This window comes from Schistocerca piceifrons, chromosome 8, assembly GCF_021461385.2.
Source record: "Schistocerca piceifrons isolate TAMUIC-IGC-003096 chromosome 8, iqSchPice1.1, whole genome shotgun sequence".
Taxonomy (NCBI): domain Eukaryota; kingdom Metazoa; phylum Arthropoda; class Insecta; order Orthoptera; family Acrididae; genus Schistocerca; species Schistocerca piceifrons.
The window spans coordinates 271,784,243-271,804,003 of NC_060145.1; positions in this window are offsets into that span (position 1 = coordinate 271,784,243).

Below are 19,761 nucleotides of genomic sequence, written 5' to 3' on the forward strand. Positions count from 1 at the left end.
TGGTGACACTGCCTCTGCAAATGCCTTTTCCATCCACAGTTACATTTATGAAGAACATGCCATGCCTATCATGTACACCCATTGACACACTGCTCTCCTCACATCCCATTGCTAACCTAACTGTAGACCCTTTGGAGCGCCTGTGCATTCCCATCTTGACATGTGATAATCCCCTCAGGAAAGTGTCTACTACTGGAACAACCACATATACACGCTGACATCATCAGGTTCTCCATGAACAATACCATATCCTCAGATGACCTTTAAGAAAAGGGAGGAGATTATGCTGGTGGCAGCTGGATTCACCACATTGTCTGGCACTTGGATCACTACTATTTGCTCATCCTTAACTACAATTCATCCTTGCAACTCCATGTTCTCTGCTGACATCTGTGCTACATTTTCCATCAAAGAAGGTGTTGCCTCTGGCTTGGAATGTCCAGTGTCCCTGACTCTTCCATTATGATGCCTTTACCCCTCATTCATACACAATACACATGATATAAATACTCAACCACTCACAGATAGAAAACTGCCAATAAATTACACCTTATATCTTATCATTAACCACCTGGACCCCTGCATTGCTTCACAACATGACCATAATTGTGGCACATAAAACACTTTACTGACACTGACTCTACACTAGGTGCAGTATGCCCAAGCAAACTGCACTGTGAACATCTAACAAGTTCAAATTACTGCTCCCTGCAATTTCCCCAAAATTCCAACCAATCAGCCAGTACCTCTGGCCTAACAAAATAAGCTTTAAATTACAGTGATCTCATGTCTGTCACATACACCAAAAAAGCCGACACTTCTCTCATTTATACCACTATGAGGACACTGCAGACCTTGTTTAGTTAGGCATTGTGCTGTGTGGACAACAACATCCTATTGCTCACCAAAGACAATGCCACCACTTCTTACTCCAACTGCACCTGACTAAGGAGATCACAGCATGACTAAAGTGCAGGTCAGCTAGCACCAGAGGGTTGAGGCAGGGCGGCAGGTCGGTGGTTGCTTATGGTGGTTGCCCAGAGAGACTCAGCTATAAATTTAAATACTTTATTTATATGCATACATCCGTACTACGCCAGTGCATGGTAGTGGTCACACAGCTTATAGCACATGGAGAGGCCCACGTAGCCTGTCAGATGATGACTTCTACCCAGCCAGCTGGCTGCAACATGCACCCCCGGCTTTGCATGCAACCCATTATGTGAGTCACACCTCAAGCACCTTGCTTCAATGGTGCTCAGAGATGGCCAGGGATCCTGTAGTGGTAGCTGACACAGCAGAGGATGGCTGCATCCCAGTGGCTGATGGAAGGCAATGCGGTGGCATCCACACTGCACTGGTGAATGGCAGCTACTATGCCCAGGGTACGACCATCATAGGCAGGAGTCTGGGATTCTGAGGGAGTGAGTCTGGGATAGCCCTACAGCACTGTGACAATAAATCTGGGAGGTACACTCATTGCAGGAGGCATGTATCATGATGGAGACCCAAACTCATGACTGCCGCTGATGATGATGATGATGTTTGGTTTGTGGGGCGCTCAACTGCATGGTTGTCAGCACCTGTACAAAGTCCCAATTTTTACACAGTCCGTTTTCTTTTCACAATCCAATCTAGTCACTCTCACAAATGATGATGATGATGATGATGATGATGAAATGATGAGGGAAACACAAACACCCAGTCCTCGTGCAGAGAAAATCCCCAACCCAGCCAGTAATCAAACCCGGGACCCAGTGAACTGGAGGCAGCAACGCCAGCCCCTAGACAATGAGCTGTGGACATGTGACTGCTGCTGATGGTTCCAAGTTTCCTGATCATCTGGTGTAGACCCACTGCCCTGGTAGAGCTGCTGGATTCTGAATTAATCTGATATCAAAATAACAGCTATTTATACATAATAGCAGTGCCCCTATTATACCAGTGCACTGCTTCTGGTCCTGTTTTTATCTACACTAATGAAAGCTGTTGGTGGAAAAAAACCACTTGTCTGTACAGCAAGAATGCTATCTTAGTGCAGTGATGACAGGTTTCACTAAGGCAAGCCTGGCCCGTCTCATAATAAATCAGCAGTACTGTTACTCTAATCAGAATGCCAAGATCCTGCACTCACCAGGAGTGGCTGCTTCAGTACTCCTCCATCATATTTCTGCAAATTTGCCCATAAAATAGTAGTGGCCCTACAGAAAGAACATTTTATAATAGAGACTAATCAAATGAGACAGAGAAGTTGTTAAGGTGCTGGAGCTGACCTCATTCCCAGGAGGATAAAGTTTTTTCTCTATTTGGCCATCATGATTTAGGTTTTCCTAAATCATTTCAGGCAAATGCTGTGACAGTTCCTTCATCAAGGCCATGGCTCACCACTTATCCTATCCTCATTGAGCTTACCTTTAACTTCTGTGTGCGTGTATATTTATTATGCAATTTACTTTCACTGTATTTTGGATGACAAAGCCTATATCACTGTAAGATGATCCCTAGTTGAATAAATAAATAAAATGAAATGAAGTGGATATGTTACAAGAACATTTTTCACTATGTTAGTCAATGAATTTATACTGTGTGAATCACCTCTCATGAAATAATGCTTGTTTGGGTAACGGTGTTCCTTAGTCAAGAAATATGAATGATATCAAACTTGCTCGCACAGTTTTTGCAGATCATGAAGCATTACTTCTCACATTCTGTTGTAAGCAATGTCAAAGTCAGACAGATTAATCAACACTAAAAAAAAAAAAATAAATAAATAAAAAGAAGATTCTCTTGTTCACCTTCAAGGTACAGTTCACATCACTTCAGTTAGGGAATTACCTTAATAGTCACAGATGGTGTTGAATTCAACATACAGGATGAGCACAGAAGAACTCTATATTTTCAAAAATTCATACATAGGAAATGGTACAAGTTTTCCACTTCAAACATTAATGTGTTAAGAAAGTATATTTGGTAGTTATTTTTTGCGTCAGAAAAATTTTTCAGGGTAGCATCTGGTTACTAGTTGCTACTGCTGATACAGCTAACAGCCACACTTCAAGTAGCCAGAAGCGGGAGAAGGTACTGCCCATACGCAACACAACTACACATGTGCATAAGCCCATGGGCAACTGGACAAACGAACTTAATGTAAACAGTTGCAATGTCATGCTCATCGGCAACAGTTTATTGTTATGAAGTATTCCATAGTCTTCATCCTAAAGCCTTTGACACATTTTGCTGTTTAGCAGTTCTTACCAGTCAAAATTACAAAAATTTAAATGAAGACTAAAACAATGAAAAATTCCCGGAATCCTAAAACATTCCCAGGTTTTTCCCAGTTTTCTCCTGGATGAAAAATTTCTCAGATTTTTCCCAGATTTGCCAGTTGTCCTGAAGCGTATACACTCTGTGCATTGATAAGAATAGGCTCAAATCAGAAAAGAATGAAGAAAGAACTTATCCCTGTCCTTTCCAAAGTAGCCTAGAGTTCGCTTTAAACAATACATGGATACTACAGAAAATTTAAACCTGGGCTGACAAATTAGTAAAACCATAAAATTTGCAGTAACTTGGGATAATATAAAACACTTGACACAAAAGTGAGGTACATTGTTATCACTGTTCTACTACGCAAAACTGCCATGTGGAAATCAGTGATCCCATAAGTTTGCTTGTGTCATTTTTATATATGAGTAGCAAATATCTACACATTTGAAAGTAGGATGATAGTTGATTTTGTAGTGCCTCAAGAATTTTGATGCAAATTCTACATACCCTCAGCTTTCCACCATCTCGAACACCCAATATTTTATGTACAAGAGTGAGAGACGGGATCGTGTCTGCCTCGTGCCAGTTTTCTGTGTGCGCGGGGTGGACGTGTATCAAGAGAATGCTACAATGTGGACGGTTGATCAATGTGGGCAAGTGGTTGCTGCACTCCCCGCAGAAGCTACATGCCCAGCACAAGAACCAAGCGTGCCTTACTCCGTGACAGTGCTATATCAGTCATTATTGTGAACAGATGAATTATGTTAAGACAAAAGAAAAGACACTGACTCACTCACTTACTTACTCTCTTGAAAGTCTGATGGTGGACTTGTGAGAACTTTGAGAGATTTCTGGAACTGAATTGATTGTAAAAGTACTTCATAGTTCTGATGGTCAGTGAGTCACTGGCCTTACAAAATACTGTTTATTTATGTGAAAACATTTATGTGGTGTCCTCTTTGTGGAAGTGAAAATATGGTGGGATTGATTTAAAAGTATCTTGAGTGTTTGGAATCATTTTGAGGGTAGAGAAAATTCCTCCAAACAGCATTATATCTTCAGAGAAGAAGTTGGGGAGATTGACGCAGTCGGCTATCCTGGAAAGAAGATCGGCAAAGCACCTCCAAGTAAATCCAATGATGAAGGGTACATGTGAGTCTTGCACACCAACACCACATGACTTCCTATAGTTGCCAGAAACTGCCAGAACTTGGTGACCATGAAAAGGAGAAATTTCTGAAGTAAATTGAGACAAGAAGATATTGGGGGTTGCTATAGCAACCACTAGTAACAAGACTGAGAAATTGTCCTATAGAATTGGGTGCAGCCCAAACAGAAAAAGGGGTGAATGATTTAATAAATGCTACACCAAAGAAGATGAAGAAAATACTTTGGATCAGAAGATTTGGGTGTGGGAAGGAAGCAATTCTCACACACACAGTAACAAGCCATCAATGTCAACGCAGTAACCAGTTGACATTGATGCAGTAACCAGCCACTGACGCTGATTCAGTAACCAGCCGCCGACGCCGACGCACTAACCCACCACATTGCTGAATACAATGGCTGCTGTTCACTGTTGCTGACTTCAAGTCCACTCGCTGACGCCGATGCTGACGCCGCAACCAACATTCAGTGCTGCCGGCACCTGTGCTATCCACCGGTGCCGATTCTACACCTACTCACCAAGGCAGCATAAAACTCTACTCCATGTGAGCAAAAGACAATAATTGTTCAAGTAGAAAATTAAAAAAAACTGTTCAAAGACTATAGTACTGTAGCTAGTACCTTTAGAGGTGAAGCTGTTTTAGATGATCACTAGGTCTAAAATCAATAAGGATATCGACAGCATTCAAAAAACAGGGGAAACTTCAGAACCAGCCACGGCTATGACAGTAAGTAAAGAGGAACCAGACTGGTCTGAGGTAGTGAATTTACTTAAAGCCCAGAGAGCAGATTCAGCAGCTTTAAGAAAAGAAATAAGTCATCAAAATGCGTCTTTAAGAAAAGAACTAAATGCTAAGTTAGATGCTCAAAGAGCAGATTTAAATACTCAAAATGCTTCTTTAAGAAAATAACTAAGTGATCAAAGTGCTTCTTTAAGACAAGAACTACGTGATCAAAGTCTTAAGTTAGATTCAGTAAATACACAATTGAACACCAAGTTAGATGCTCAGAGTGAAATTCTAAGTAACCAAATCAAAACCTTGAACAGTCAGGCAGCTAATATAGTTCTATTAAAGACTGAATTTGACTCTTTAAATAATAAGGTAGAAAATCTTAAATTAGATTTAAAGAGTAAACTCACCAGTTCTTTGAATACTCACGCTGAACAACTATTTCCTGAGTTTAACTAAACATAGGATGACCAACTTCAGGATTTAACTAAAAAATTAGAATTTGACATTGAAGATAAATGTAAGAACGTAGAAACAGGACTTGTCAAAAAATTTGGATCATTTCAAAATGTATGCAATCTTACATTCGATACAGTAAAGCAAACGTTGCATGCCTTAAAAGACAGTGTAGAAAGACAGGATAAGATGATGCCTATTGTCCAATCGCAAATTGCAGGCATCACCACTTGAGTTGATGATGTAGAGAGAAATTTTAAGGAAAAACTGGCAACTTCCGACACCCTAAATATAAGTGGTCTGGAGGAACAGGTAGAGGAAATGAGAGACAGAAAAGTTTCTGCAAAGCTAACCTCCAACAACTTGTCTACAACTCTCTCTTATGAACTCAATGACACTAATAAAAATGTTGATGAGTTACAGAAAGAATTCAAACTTATGCAGGGTAGAGTAAGTAACAGGGTGACTTCTCCTAATGTCGTATTAACTACTGAAGTCATGACAGATTTACAATGGGGAGCAAATTCAGGAGTCTCCAGGCAGTTCCCAAAATTTAAGCTAGATGGGGCTGTACACCCAACTCATTTTTTGAAACTGTTTAACCAAACCTTGCCTAAGAACTGGAAAGACTAAAACAAATAGAATTCACAGTAGGTTACCTTTTAGGAGAAGCATCAGAATGGGGAACAGTAATCATTGAGAGTTTCTCATCTTGGGCCAACTTTCAGAAAAGGTTTAAGGAGAAATATTAGTCAACAAGTGCCCAAGAAAAGTTAATATCTCATTTGTGGGACCCAAAGTATTATAACAGTGCATGGGGTACGATGAGGAAATATTTTGACTGGCATTTAACATGAACAAAATATTTAGATAAACCCATGGAGGAAGGGGGATTGGTAAGAATTTTGATAAGGCGATTACCCATTTATGCTACAAAAGACATATTATGTAGTGGGTGGAAGACGGTAGAACTGTTATCCTTTGTAGACACACTTGATGCCACAAATAAGAACCAAAATGAGAATGTACATCAAAATGAGAATCAGAACTACAGAAGGAATAATAATAACAAGAACAATAGTAATTTTGAAAGACATGAAACTAGTTTGGCTAGAGTACACCGGTATAATCAGAATAGTGGTAACAAAAATTATCAAAAAGCCATCTACCTTAGAATATGGGCCCAGTAACTACAAAGGAATTTGCACCTAGAAATAATAGAGTACAAAATGGGAACATGATACCTTGATTTGGTAACCAGCCTGTGATTACAAATAGTGAGGAAAACGTAGTGCAATCTGGACCCATGGTCAGGGCCCAGGTCATAGAAATACATTATGAGGCCTAAAGCATAATAAATATGCTACTTTTACGCATGAGGTACCCACCAAAGAATGATTGTTACTAGAAGAAAATACCATTACAGCATTAATCCATGATTAATTATAATTGGAAGGGTGAAAAATCTTAACGTTAACATATTTATAGATTTGTTAGTGAAATATCACTTATTTCTCGGGCTTTCTTTAACACATTAAGAACTAAGCATGACTTACCTATATTACCAGTAACAAGAGTGTATATAATTGGTACAGCTGGAACTAAAAGCACGGTTGTCAAATATGAAAGCCAAGTAAACTGCAACATTGGCAATATTACGTTCCGTCAAACACTGCTAGTAGTAGAAAATATTAATAGGGGGGTGTTATTTGGCTTAGATTGGCTATCAGAATTTAACCTCATGTTAAATTTTGAGGAAAATTTGCTTTATTGTGGAAAAGGAGACTATAAAACTTGTGTACCATTTGTAGCAGACAACGATATGGGTAAACAAACAGTAGAGGTTCAAAGTTTGAAATTAACAGTGACTGCACAATTGTCACCAGAGATTTAAAACGTAAGTCATACATCACACCGGGTGGACATACAAAACAAAGTATTTGAATCCCAAATATTAGCAAACAACCAAAAGTTAGATTTATCCAGGATTCTACTAGAATATGAAATAGTGTTTTCCGATAATCTAGGTAGCATTAGTGATTATGTATGTAAATTTAAGATCAAAGATAATACTCCATTCTTCTGTAAACCTTACCCGATACTGGTAAGCTTAAAGGAAGTGGTTAAGGAGGAGACAGATAAAATGATAGACAATAAAATATTAGAACACAGCACAAGCGTTATAAATAATCCTTTGGTAGTAGTGAATTAGGCTACAGGAGGTGTGCAGTTGGCACTGGATGCACACACCCTAAATAAACAAAAAGAAACTGAAAGAGATAGACCTATTAACATTGACAATTAATTTCCAAATTTAAGAAAGCACAGTATATTTAGCTCTATGGACCTGACTGCTGGGTATTGGCAAATCTGGTTGCATCCAGATTCAAAGAAATATACAGCATTTTTATTTGATGGAAAACCCTGTAATTTTAATGTGTTACCACTTGGACTAAATATCTCAGTGTCAGTATTTCAACATGCCTTAAGCAAAATGTTAGGAAGAGATTTATTAAAAGATTTAATAATATACATAGATTATATACTGATAACTCACACACCTGAGACGAGCATTGCCTAACCTTGAGGAAAACCCTAAAATGATTTAAGGAAAAAGGTATTACAATAAAATTGTCTAAATCGCACTTTGCGAGGCAGGAACTAAAATTCTTGGGAAATATCGTAGGTGTGCAACGAATCAAGCCTGAACCATTTCTTGCACCTTATTAAGTGGATATTCTAGTGTTAAAAAATTAATTGCAAAAATTATGCCAGGTCCTTCCATAAGCTTTAGTTCTTTCATGCTTACTGGTAGCCGAGACAAAGCGTCGGGTATAATATTCTCCGAACCCTTTATATACTGGATTTTAATGTCATATTCTTGAAGAAACAACATCCATCACATCAATCTACTATGTAGTAATTGACTATTCATAAAAAATGACAGAGCTTGATGATCCGTATAGACATATATTTCGGACCCCAATATTAGTGTTTGGAATTTTTGTATACCCCATATTATGGTCAATAATTCTTTTTCTGTTGCTGCATAATTGAATTCATGTTTGTTGAGACTCCTGCTAGCAAAGAACAACACATGGGAATTGAGAGAATGCATCAATTACCATGAACCAGTATGCATTAAAGAAAGGGCCGGTGAAATCAATGATGAGATTGTCCCAGGCCTGTGAAAGTCGCGGCCAAGGGGATAACATTGCCCATGGGGTTGCTCACTGCGATATGCATTGGGAAAATAGCGTAACCAAATACACGATTTTGCTATCCAAACAAGACCAAAATACATAACAGTGGGCTAACATCTTGGTGCATGACATTCCCCCCCCCCCCAGTGATCAGCGTGTAGCAATCGCAGGATCTCGAAACGGAGAGCTGAGGTAACCACTAGGCGAGGAGCTGAATGGTCTGTATCAAGGAATAGAACACTGTCAACGACAGGGGAACAGTGCTGAAACATATAGTAGTTATGGAGGTGCCTCAGGCCAGCCATGTTATATGCAGCCATGTTATATGCAGTGTATCACTTTCCATAAAATCAGATTGGTAGCGCTAGCCTGTGCATGTTAGTTACTGAAAAATGTCTGACAGTCTGTTGAGCACATTCATCAATGCGGAAACAGAGTAACTCCTCCCAATGAAAAACTGGGTCTGGACCAGCTGGAAGATGGGAGACTGCATCAGCATTTGCATGTTTAGCTGTGAAGTGCAAGTGAATCTCTTAGATGTACCAAGAGAGGGACAGCGCCCAACTTTGGAGGTGATGCACATCTTTGTCTGGCAATGATGCTGAAAGGTTAAACAGTGAAACTAATGGGCTTGTGATCCTTGATGAGATGAAATTCAAGAAAACATGAAACTTCTTTAAGGCACTAACAACTGCAAGGGCTTCTTTCCCTATCTGTGAATATCTCGTCTGAATCAAACTAAGCATCTTCAACGTGTATGCAATAGGCCACTCTGAGCTCTCAGAATATTTATGAGCTAACACCATTCCCAGGCTATGCTGAGACACATCTATTGCTAACACTAAACGTTGACCCGGTTGATAGGTTACGAGGCAAGGTACACACTGTAACACAGACTTCAGTTTGGAAAATGTCATTTCAGGCAATTTCAACCAGTTGAAAGACACCCCCTTGTGCAGCATGGCATGTAATCATTGTGCAACCAATGCAGCCCCTGGCAAAAACTTATGACAATAAGCTACCTTACCTTTAAGAAAAAGCTAGAGTTCCTTGATCAATGTAGGATGCAGAAGAGCAGTACAGCAGAGACAGTCTGATGAAGCAGTTTCATACCAGCACCAGAGACCTCAGACCCAAAATACATGACAGACGCTGAAAGAGGTGGCACTTTTCCTAATTGCATTTTAACCCAACAGCCTGTAGCACCAAAAAGACTGTATGTAAGTTGTTGAGATGTTCAGCAGTGGAGGATCTGGAGACCACAATATCATCAAGATTGCTGGAACAGCCAGGCACAGACCTTGTGAGTTGTTCGAGAAACCACTGAAAAATTGATGAGATGTTGGTCACACCAAATGATAATTGCAAGTATTGATATAAGCCAAAAGGTATATTCATGACCAAAAGCCGTTGGAAGTTAGCATCAACAGGAAGCTGCAAATAAGCACTGGAGAGGTCGATCTTGAAAAAATTCTGACCACCAGCGAGCTTACCAAAAAGTTCATCAGGGCACACCAAGGAATATGTATCAATGAGCATTGACAGAAACTGTGCAATTGCCACAAAGGCATAATCGTCCCAATGGCTTCTTGATGATTAAAGGGGTAGCCCATTCACTGGCTGCAATTGGTTGGACAACACCTGCCTTGAGGTGGTCAGTCTCCACCTTGACTTGGTCACAGAGTGCCATCGGCACCGGGCAAGCCTGAAAGAAACAGGGTCTGGCTGAAGGAGTCACAGTGATGTGGGTTTTGAAATTATTGACACAAACCAAACCCACAGAAAACAGGGTGGAAAATTCACATCATAAAGAATTGAGTTGTGTACAAGGTGCGTGATCAGAGATGAGATTAACCTTATGCGAAATAGTAAACCCAAAAAGGTTAAAGGCATCCAGACCAAAAAAAATTGCAGTGCGTCCATTGTTCACCACCAGACAAGTCAACAGATGAATCACAGATTTGTATGTGACTGGAGCTGAGACACTACCTAATATCAGAATGATTTGTTTATTGTACCTGACTAATGTTTGTGACACTGGTGGTAAAGGGGGGAACCCAAGGCCACATACTTTTCAAGCTGAGTAAGGACATGGCCACACCAGAGTCGACTTGCAGGTACAGAAACTTCTGATAAACCTTGACATCAATAAAAAGCTTATGGGGTGCAATGGAAGATGCCAATACACAATTCACATCCAAGTCAGTGTCTGCAATAGGCTGTTGGGATTTTGCATTACAAAAAAGAGCAATGTGGCCTGTTTTATCACAGCCCACCACTCAGGGCAATCCATCCTATCATGAGTGACAAAACACGATGGACAAGAGAGAAGCATTGAGTCCTAGCATTGTTGTTCATTACCAGGCTCACTGTGCTGTTGCTGCAGCCTGACTGCTGCAGTGATGTGGGCTGGCCACCAGGATGTTTTGCTCACATGCAGACCACTGCCACCATATCATCGAAGGCTAAACTGTCTGACAAACAGAGGGGGGAAGTGGGTAGAGCTTCTGCAACCTCACACCATGATACTATCTGGATACCTGCAGCCCTTGAAATGACTGTACAATAGTCACAATGTCAGAAAGGGTGGAGTTGTCACAATGAAGGGCCCACTCACAAACCTCATGATTGGGGGCCAACAGAATGATTGCATCACGAACCATTTGGTTAGCATATGACTCTTTATGTACATCTGTGACAAAGTGACAAGATGCTGGAGTTGTCAGTCAAGTAAGTGTTAGGTGTGCTTGCTTGTGTGTGTGAGTGATGTGTATCTCCCATTTACTGATGAAGGCTCTGGCCAACAGCTTTATACATGTGTCTTTTAGTTGTGCCTATGTGCAACCTGATATATCTTCTTTATGATAAGTAGAAATATGTATTTTCCTCATTGTTGATATTCCTACCTGGAGTTTCCATTGTTTGATTTTTGCCAAACGGCTTTCTTCTATCTTGCAATCCTGTGGTGTTTTCCTTTGTTACTCTTCTCTATAGCATTACCATCTCAGTGTCCATTCTTTCTCATCTTTCCTGTGCTTATTTACTGCCTTATAAATGGCCTTTAAACAATTGATCCCAGCAATGGAATTTGCAAGTTAAATGGGATATAACTATCTATATTTGCACCAATAATCTATGACCATAAAAATGTAAGCAACTTGTCCCCACATTACCTTCTAGTTAAGGCCCTAACAATCCTATGGCTGATAGATCACTCAATGCTCTAGGTAATAATCTATGACCATAAAAATGTAAGCAACTTGTCCCCACCTTACCTTCTAGTTAAGGCCAGATTTGGACTGCATTTGTAAGACCAAATGGCATAAACAAGAACTCAAACAAGCCAAAAGGTGAAATAACTGCTGTCTTGCTACATCAGTATGTGCTACTGGAATCTGGTTGTCAGCTTTCTGGCAAACCAACACTGACCGTTCGCCATGAGAAATGTTCTCAAATATTACGGCTACAGAGTTGCAGTTAGAGCAGGCAAAACATGTGCCAGCCAGCAATTGCAATTTGCTGTGTGAGTGATGAGTTTCTGAGACTCACTGAACATCATTTCTTGTATGAAGGATTACATCATGTGAGTTAAAATTCTTTGCCAACTGTAACAATCATCACTTGGTGCACTGTATTGGCTTTTGTGCTGGCTGACACGTGTTTTGCCTGCTCTAACTGCAACTTTGTAGCCGTAATATTTGAGAACATTTCTCATGGCGAACAGTGGTCTGGCAAAAAGTACTTTAAAAATGAGCACAAACCAGTCTCAATTGCAAGAAAACCTTTATTTTGTGGTAACTGGTTTTGGTCAGTTTTTTATCTTCTTCAGATCTCATACCATGATGGTAGGCAGTGACTATTATAACTTCTATCTGACATTCATGGAGTTACAAAAGCTACTCCATTCACTGCTACTGCCTATCATTATGGCATGAGGTCTGAAAATGGTCAAAAACTGACTAAAACTGGTTGCCCCAAAATATATGTTTTTGGTGTTTGAGACTATTTGAGCTCATTTTAAAAGAACTCAGTATCCATTGGCTGATATTTGTTCAAGGACAGTACTACTGAATCGACAATGTTGATCAGATTGTTCATCAGTGTTTTCCAAAACATAACTTTAAAGGAATTTGTTATCTGTGTTCAGTAGTGGTAGAAGTGATCCTACACAATGATTACTTTGCCCTTGCCCTTTGAATGTTGCCATGTAATTCTTGTGCATGGTTGTTCCATGAAACAATCTCATTTTGAAACATGACTACTACTTGTGTACATCTGCCAATAAATGTTTCTACTGGCTTGCAACAACATTGATAATTATTTCGCTGGTGGATGTATTCAGGCAGTTTCACTTTGCCATCCAAGCGACATATACCTAGTGTTCCATTCTTAAATTTGAGTGCACTGAAATTCATCCATAATTTATCCATTTTTGAAATAACTGCTCCTGCACGAAGATTGTAATTATAATTTACGCCACAACAGACTGCACCTAAGTGTAAATCAAGCAATGCATACTCAAATGGTATCCTTTTTTGCTTCCCACTGTTCATTTGTTTCAGATTAATGAGCTTGAGCAAAGTGTACTCAAACATTTTCCAGTATTGCTTCCCATCGCTCACTGGTCTGTAAAGCACATGATACCTTTTTCTTTGGTGCTAGAGGCATAGACTGACTAGTCACCTGTTGTTTCGGTGGCATAACTGATTTGACAGTGAAAGTAACACATTGAGATAACTGTTACAAATCTATTTGAAGAATGAAAAGAAATTGTGTGTGACATATATTATTTTATATCAACTGCCAATTAAAATTTCACAATCAACATTACCTGTTACATCACACATGAACTGAAATGTTGCTGTTCACCCTTTATTCAATTCAATCATGTCATGCATGCATATTAATACATAAAAAATTTATAAACTGCCACTGCACTACATGAAATACACACACATTTAATGAAATGACTCAGGTGCCGCCTACTGTAAAATGGATGTACTAATTCAGAAACTTTCACAGACATTCACACAACTCACCAATATTTCGTTGCTGAAACAACCTGCATCCCAATTGTTGTAAAATGGTGGTACTAATTCAGAGACATTCATGGGCATGCACACAATAACTCACCAAAGTCTCACCAAACTCATATAAGAGGTTTAAGAAGGCACTTTCACATATCAGGAGAATTCATATTTATTCTTGTAATTTAAGTTTACAGTCCTTACCTCATCCAACTCTTTAGCCCTGGTTTCTGCAAGCCATGTCTGTCCCTCAAAGTGAGCAAACATGCTCTGTGTATCACTCAGCTGTGACAGGCGAACATTCTGCTCTGCCAGGTCCTTCACTGCCTTTTCCTCTGCTGCTTTCTTATCCTGCTCAATACGCAGCTTCTCATTCTGTATAAGCATGATCCTACAAATGGAGTGTATCACAAAGCAGATACCTATATTTCTCATACATTTACGAAAATTGTACAGGAAAAGTAATTTTGTTTGTAAGAAAAATGCATGAATTGGCTGAATTAATAATGTGTTTCCCTGAAACAAGTAACAAATCCACAATGAAGCTCCTTATTTCCATATTATTTTTAATTTATTGAACTACTGTCATAACCTGTTTTGAAATAGCCTCTACAGATCCTTCCTTTAAGGATGAATTAGGTGGAGGATTTATTCACGCAATGCTATGACAGCTGCTGCAGGGCGAAGTTAGATAAGTTATAGAAACACTTTTTACTGAATATGAAATAAATGTGATTTGATTTCATTAAGTAATTTCTGATGTAGTATGATTTATCATTATGCTGAAATTAGCAAATTACCAAGTCTGAACAAATAAACAGTTTAATTTGTTTACTTGCCACAGCCTAATATACTATAGGTGAAAGGAGGAGGGTGGAGGGGAAGTAGAAAACCAACGTGACAATAAGGTCAGACCAAGGTAGTGGATGTTGAATTGAGCAAATTTTCTAGTTAAACATTAAACGTAGGTTGATAATGTGCCACTGTGAAGCTATGGCAATAAATTGGCAGCAATCATCAACAATCTCCAAAAAGGTCATTTCTGATCTAAGGTTATTTGGAAAATATTTCTCGATTCAAAGTCCCCTACCCTGATCTGACCTTATTACCAAGTTACATTTCTCCACCGTGTAGAGACATCAAGCTGCTTGGACATTGGTTTCTAATGTATAAATGATAACAGAAGGCATCAATTGCAAGACTGTCATTCATCAGATTCTTAAAAATTCTTTGGATGCCAATAACAGAAAGATTAAAGGTAACCACTCCCCATACAGTTGAGGTGTCTGCATTTATTATTCAGTTAGGTCTGGAGAAGGACAGGGTTCAAAAGCTCAGTAATGATTTCTGTTGATTACTATGGCTCAGCTACAAGGAGGGTGCTTATATTTACTGCTTTCCATTTTTGTATTCCAAAACGAACTTTCTAGTGTTTTAATAATAGTGGTGGATAGTAATCTTAAATATTACACACAACTGAAAAATGAAAATATATATCTCTAAACATATGATGTAGAAACTCCATACGCATAAGGCTCTTATGGACGGTACTGGGGCAGTAATGTACTAACGATGAAGAGGCTACATTGCAACAAAAGTACCTCACTTGTTAAAATAATGGGCCACTGTTCTGACCAATGTGCTATATTAATAAATATTGTAGGCATGCCATGATGGCAAAGGAGTTGTTTATTCAATTAAATGGCACATGCTCATTGTCCTGATTCCAGATGACAGCAGTATACAGATTCATATCTGGATTAGCAATTTGAAAGAGCAGGTACAGCTGATAGCATAGCACCTAAAGAACAAATTAAGAGCAATGCTGCACCTCGAGTATCAGCCACTTTGCTGGAAGTTGGGTTGTAAACAAGAGAAGTGAGTAAGATGACACAGTGAATAAGTCACTGGGCTTACTTGCTTGAGGCATGTAGGTCAAACCCTAACCCAGATTTAGGTTTTTTTGAGTTTAAGGCAAATACTGGGAGGCTCCTTTGAAAATACCACAATCAACTATAGTCTGTTCAAAATTACATTAGAGCTGGCAGCGACAAAGTAAGTAGTGGAATGAGACTTACGAGGAAGGCACAGTACACAATCAGCCAATCCTAAGAAATCTGTAACCACAGCGACCACATATGGTTTCCAGACCTTACCATAAAAATTACAATGCTTTCTGCATGCACTAAATTGCCAAGTCAGGTGGCTTTCTGTCCTGTAGTACTGTTCATTTCATGCTGAGATTTTGTTTGTTTTAATTTCTTAGAGTTGTGGGGTGAATATTTTATCTGTTATTACTACTTATTTGTTGTATTGAGCTGCTTTGGATGTGCATATAAGGATCTGATCCAAGCATATATGTGCACTGTCAGTTTCACAAAATAATAATCAGGTACACTATTTAATTATCACAGGTATATCTTTTTAAATACAGTAACACCCCACATAATCACACATTTTGAATCTACTGCCATTTTTCCTACACACATTTTAATTCTGTTACACCATACACATATTTTGAATTATTCTCACGTAGCATGAATTCTCTTGACTGAATAGAAAGGACGTTCTTGAATGAATAGTTTTATTGTTTGTTTAAATTTGTCATTCAAACAGATTTTTGAAATATGAAGTGGTAAACAGTTTTATTGCTGTAAAACCAGTGTTTCTTCCACAGTTAGCTGTGTTATATTTCTGGTAGCATGGCTATGTATGTCTTCACGTTTAATGAATTTGTTTGTATCTCCCCATGCAAAAAAATAATATTTTGTGTATATACACTACTGGCCATTAAAATTGCTACACCAAGAAGAAATGCAGATGATAAGCAGGTATTCATTGGACAAATATATTATACTAGAACTGACATGTGATTACATTTTCACCCAATTTGGCTGCATAGATCCTGAGAAATCAGTACCCAGAACAACCACCTCTGGCTGTAGTAACAGCCTTGATATGCCTGGGCATTGAGTCAAACAGAGCTTGGATGATGTGTACAGGTACAGCTGCCCATGCAGCTTCAACACGATAGCACAGTTCATCACGAGTAGTGACTGGAGTATTGTGATGAGCCAGTTGCTCAGCCACCATTGACCAGACGTTTTCAATTGGTGAGAGATCTGGAGAATGTGCTGGCCACGGCAGTAGTTGAACATTTTCTGTATCTAGAAAGGCCTGTACTGGACCTGCAAAATGCAGTCGTGCACTATCCTGCTGAAATGTAGGGTTTTACAGGGATCTAATGAAGGGTAGAGCCACGGGTCGTAACACATCTGAAATGTAACGTCCACTGTTCAAAGTGCCGTCAATGCGAACAAGAGGTGACCAAGACGTGTAACCAATGGCACCCCATACCATCATGCCGGGTGATACGCCAGTATGGCGATGATGAATACATGCTTCCAATGTGCGTTCACCGCGATGTTGCCAAACATGGATGCAACCATCATGATGCTGTAAACAGAACCTGGATTCATCCAAAAAAATGACGTTTTGCCATTTGTGCACCCAGGTTTGTCATTGAGTACACCATCACAGGCGTTCCTGTCTGTGATGCAGTATTGGTAACCACAACCATGGTCTCTGAGCTGATAGTTCATGCTGTTGCAAACGTCATCAAACTGTTTGTGCAGATGGTTGTTGTCTTACAAACATCCCCATCTGTTGACTCAGGGATCAAGACATGGCTGCATGATCTGTTACAGCTGTGTGGATAAGACGCCTGTCATCTCTACTGCTAGTGATATTAGGCCATTGGGATCCAGCACAGTATTCCGTATTACCCTCCCGAACCCCCCCCCAATTCCATATTCTGCTAAAAGTCATTCGATCTTGACCAACGTGAGCAGCAATGTCGCAATACGATAAACTGCAATCACGATAGGCTACAATCCGACCTTTATCAAAGTCGGAAATGTGATGGTACGCATTTCTCTTTACACGAGGCATCACAACAACGTTTCACCAGGCAACGCCAGTCAACTGCTGTTTGTGTATGAGAAATCGGTTGGAAACTTTCCTCATGTCAGCACGTTGTAGGTGTCACCACCAGCACCAACCTTGTGTGAATGCTCTGAAAAGCTAATCATTCGCATATCACAGGATCTTCTTCCTGTCAATTAAATTTCGCGTCTGTAGCACGTCATCTTCATGGTGTAGCAGTTTTAATGGCCAGTAGTGTACATATTGTAGAAGGTTAGGATTTTAACTTTTTTGAGTATTAGCTTAGAGCCATGTGAAGTGTGATATGACGGCTATGATCTGAGTTGCATGTTACACCATCCATACTGTTCAATGTGCATGACTGCACAGATTCGACACTCAACAACAGTTCTGGCACATTTAGTTAGGCAAACCCTCCACCACAGCAAGGTCATACCACATCGCATGGGTAAAATCAGTTTTTAATTGTCCTGTGGCCGAAAACAGCACAAAAAGCAAAACAACATTGGTTTTTAATTGTCCTGGGGCCAAAAACTTCATAAAAACCAAAATGACAATATTTTCCAATTGTCCTGAGACTGACCCGAGACATGTTCAATGTGCTGTCCACCATTTTCTGCCGCAAGTTGAAAACCAAGAAACAGCATGTTTCACAACAAACTGGTGCATCTCAAGGGTCATGTTCAGTGAACACATCTTTTATATAACCTCACAGCTAGAAGTCACAATGGTTAAGATCACGTGATCTGGATGGCCAGGCTTTAGGGAAATGATGACGGATAATTCTAGCATTTCCAAAAGTCTCTGCAGCAGCTGCTTGACTGGCTATACATTGTGTGTGGGAGTGCCATCTTGCATAAAAATGATCCTAACCACACATCTACCCTGCTGAAGGATCGGAATGATGCTGATGTGCAAAAGACTCTCGTACCATTTACCTGTTACAAGACTGGGTACAGGACCCCAGGAATCATCTCTTCAAAAAAATAGAGTCATACCATATAAGATATACTGTCAGTCCACAGCAGACAGTCACCTTTGCAGAATGAAGTGGTACCATTTGATGTGTTTGCGGGTTCTCTGTTGTCCACATCCTGCAGTTCTGCATATTGATGTGCCCTTGGAGATGGAAATGGGCTATTTCTGTCTGCAGAAAGTTCCATGGTCATTCACTGTCCACTTCTATGTGAGCAAGAAATTTCAGTGAATGTTTGTCTTGGTGGTAGGCCAGCAGAAAGCAACTCCTGACCATGCATGATTTTGTATGGATAGCAGTGCAGGATGTTTAGTAAGGTTTGATGAACCATGCTTGCAGGCATGTCAACATTCAGGCACTTATCAAAGCAATGTATGTTTGCCTACCATCACTTGACTGCTCCTGCAATGCTGTGGCCACATCTTTGACAGAATTCACATCAACTGCTGTCCTTTCTTTGCCACACTGCACTTCAAAAGAACTTGTGTTTTCAAATTTTGTAATAATTTTCTCCAGACCCTCAGCAGACATCAGACCAATGTCTTCTTTCCTACTCTCGAGCATCTGGAACTTCTGCAGGGCTAGTGGTGCACAGTCATCATTCTTGTAAAAGGGTAGTACCAGCAGCATGTTGTCCTTCATGCAGAAAGTGCTGTGGGCATCTAGGACACAAAATGAGGAACAACCTTTTGCTGCACATCTGTGGGTGTGAATATTCTGGCACTTACAGTGCCATCTATTTCCCTAATTTTTTTTCTTATCATGATGTTCAATAACATGCTGTTCAAATATGATGTTATTCTGAGCAGTGTTTCTGCACCATTTTGAAACTGCAACTTTAATTATGGACATCCTGTATATGTACGGATTATATTTAGGTACTGCTTGGAAATGAGCTGTGCTTGAAGCCAGTGGCAAAAAAGATATAAAAGAGCAGCTGTGGTGGACTGTCATTGCACCACATTTGATGCATATATAATGTTTGGATT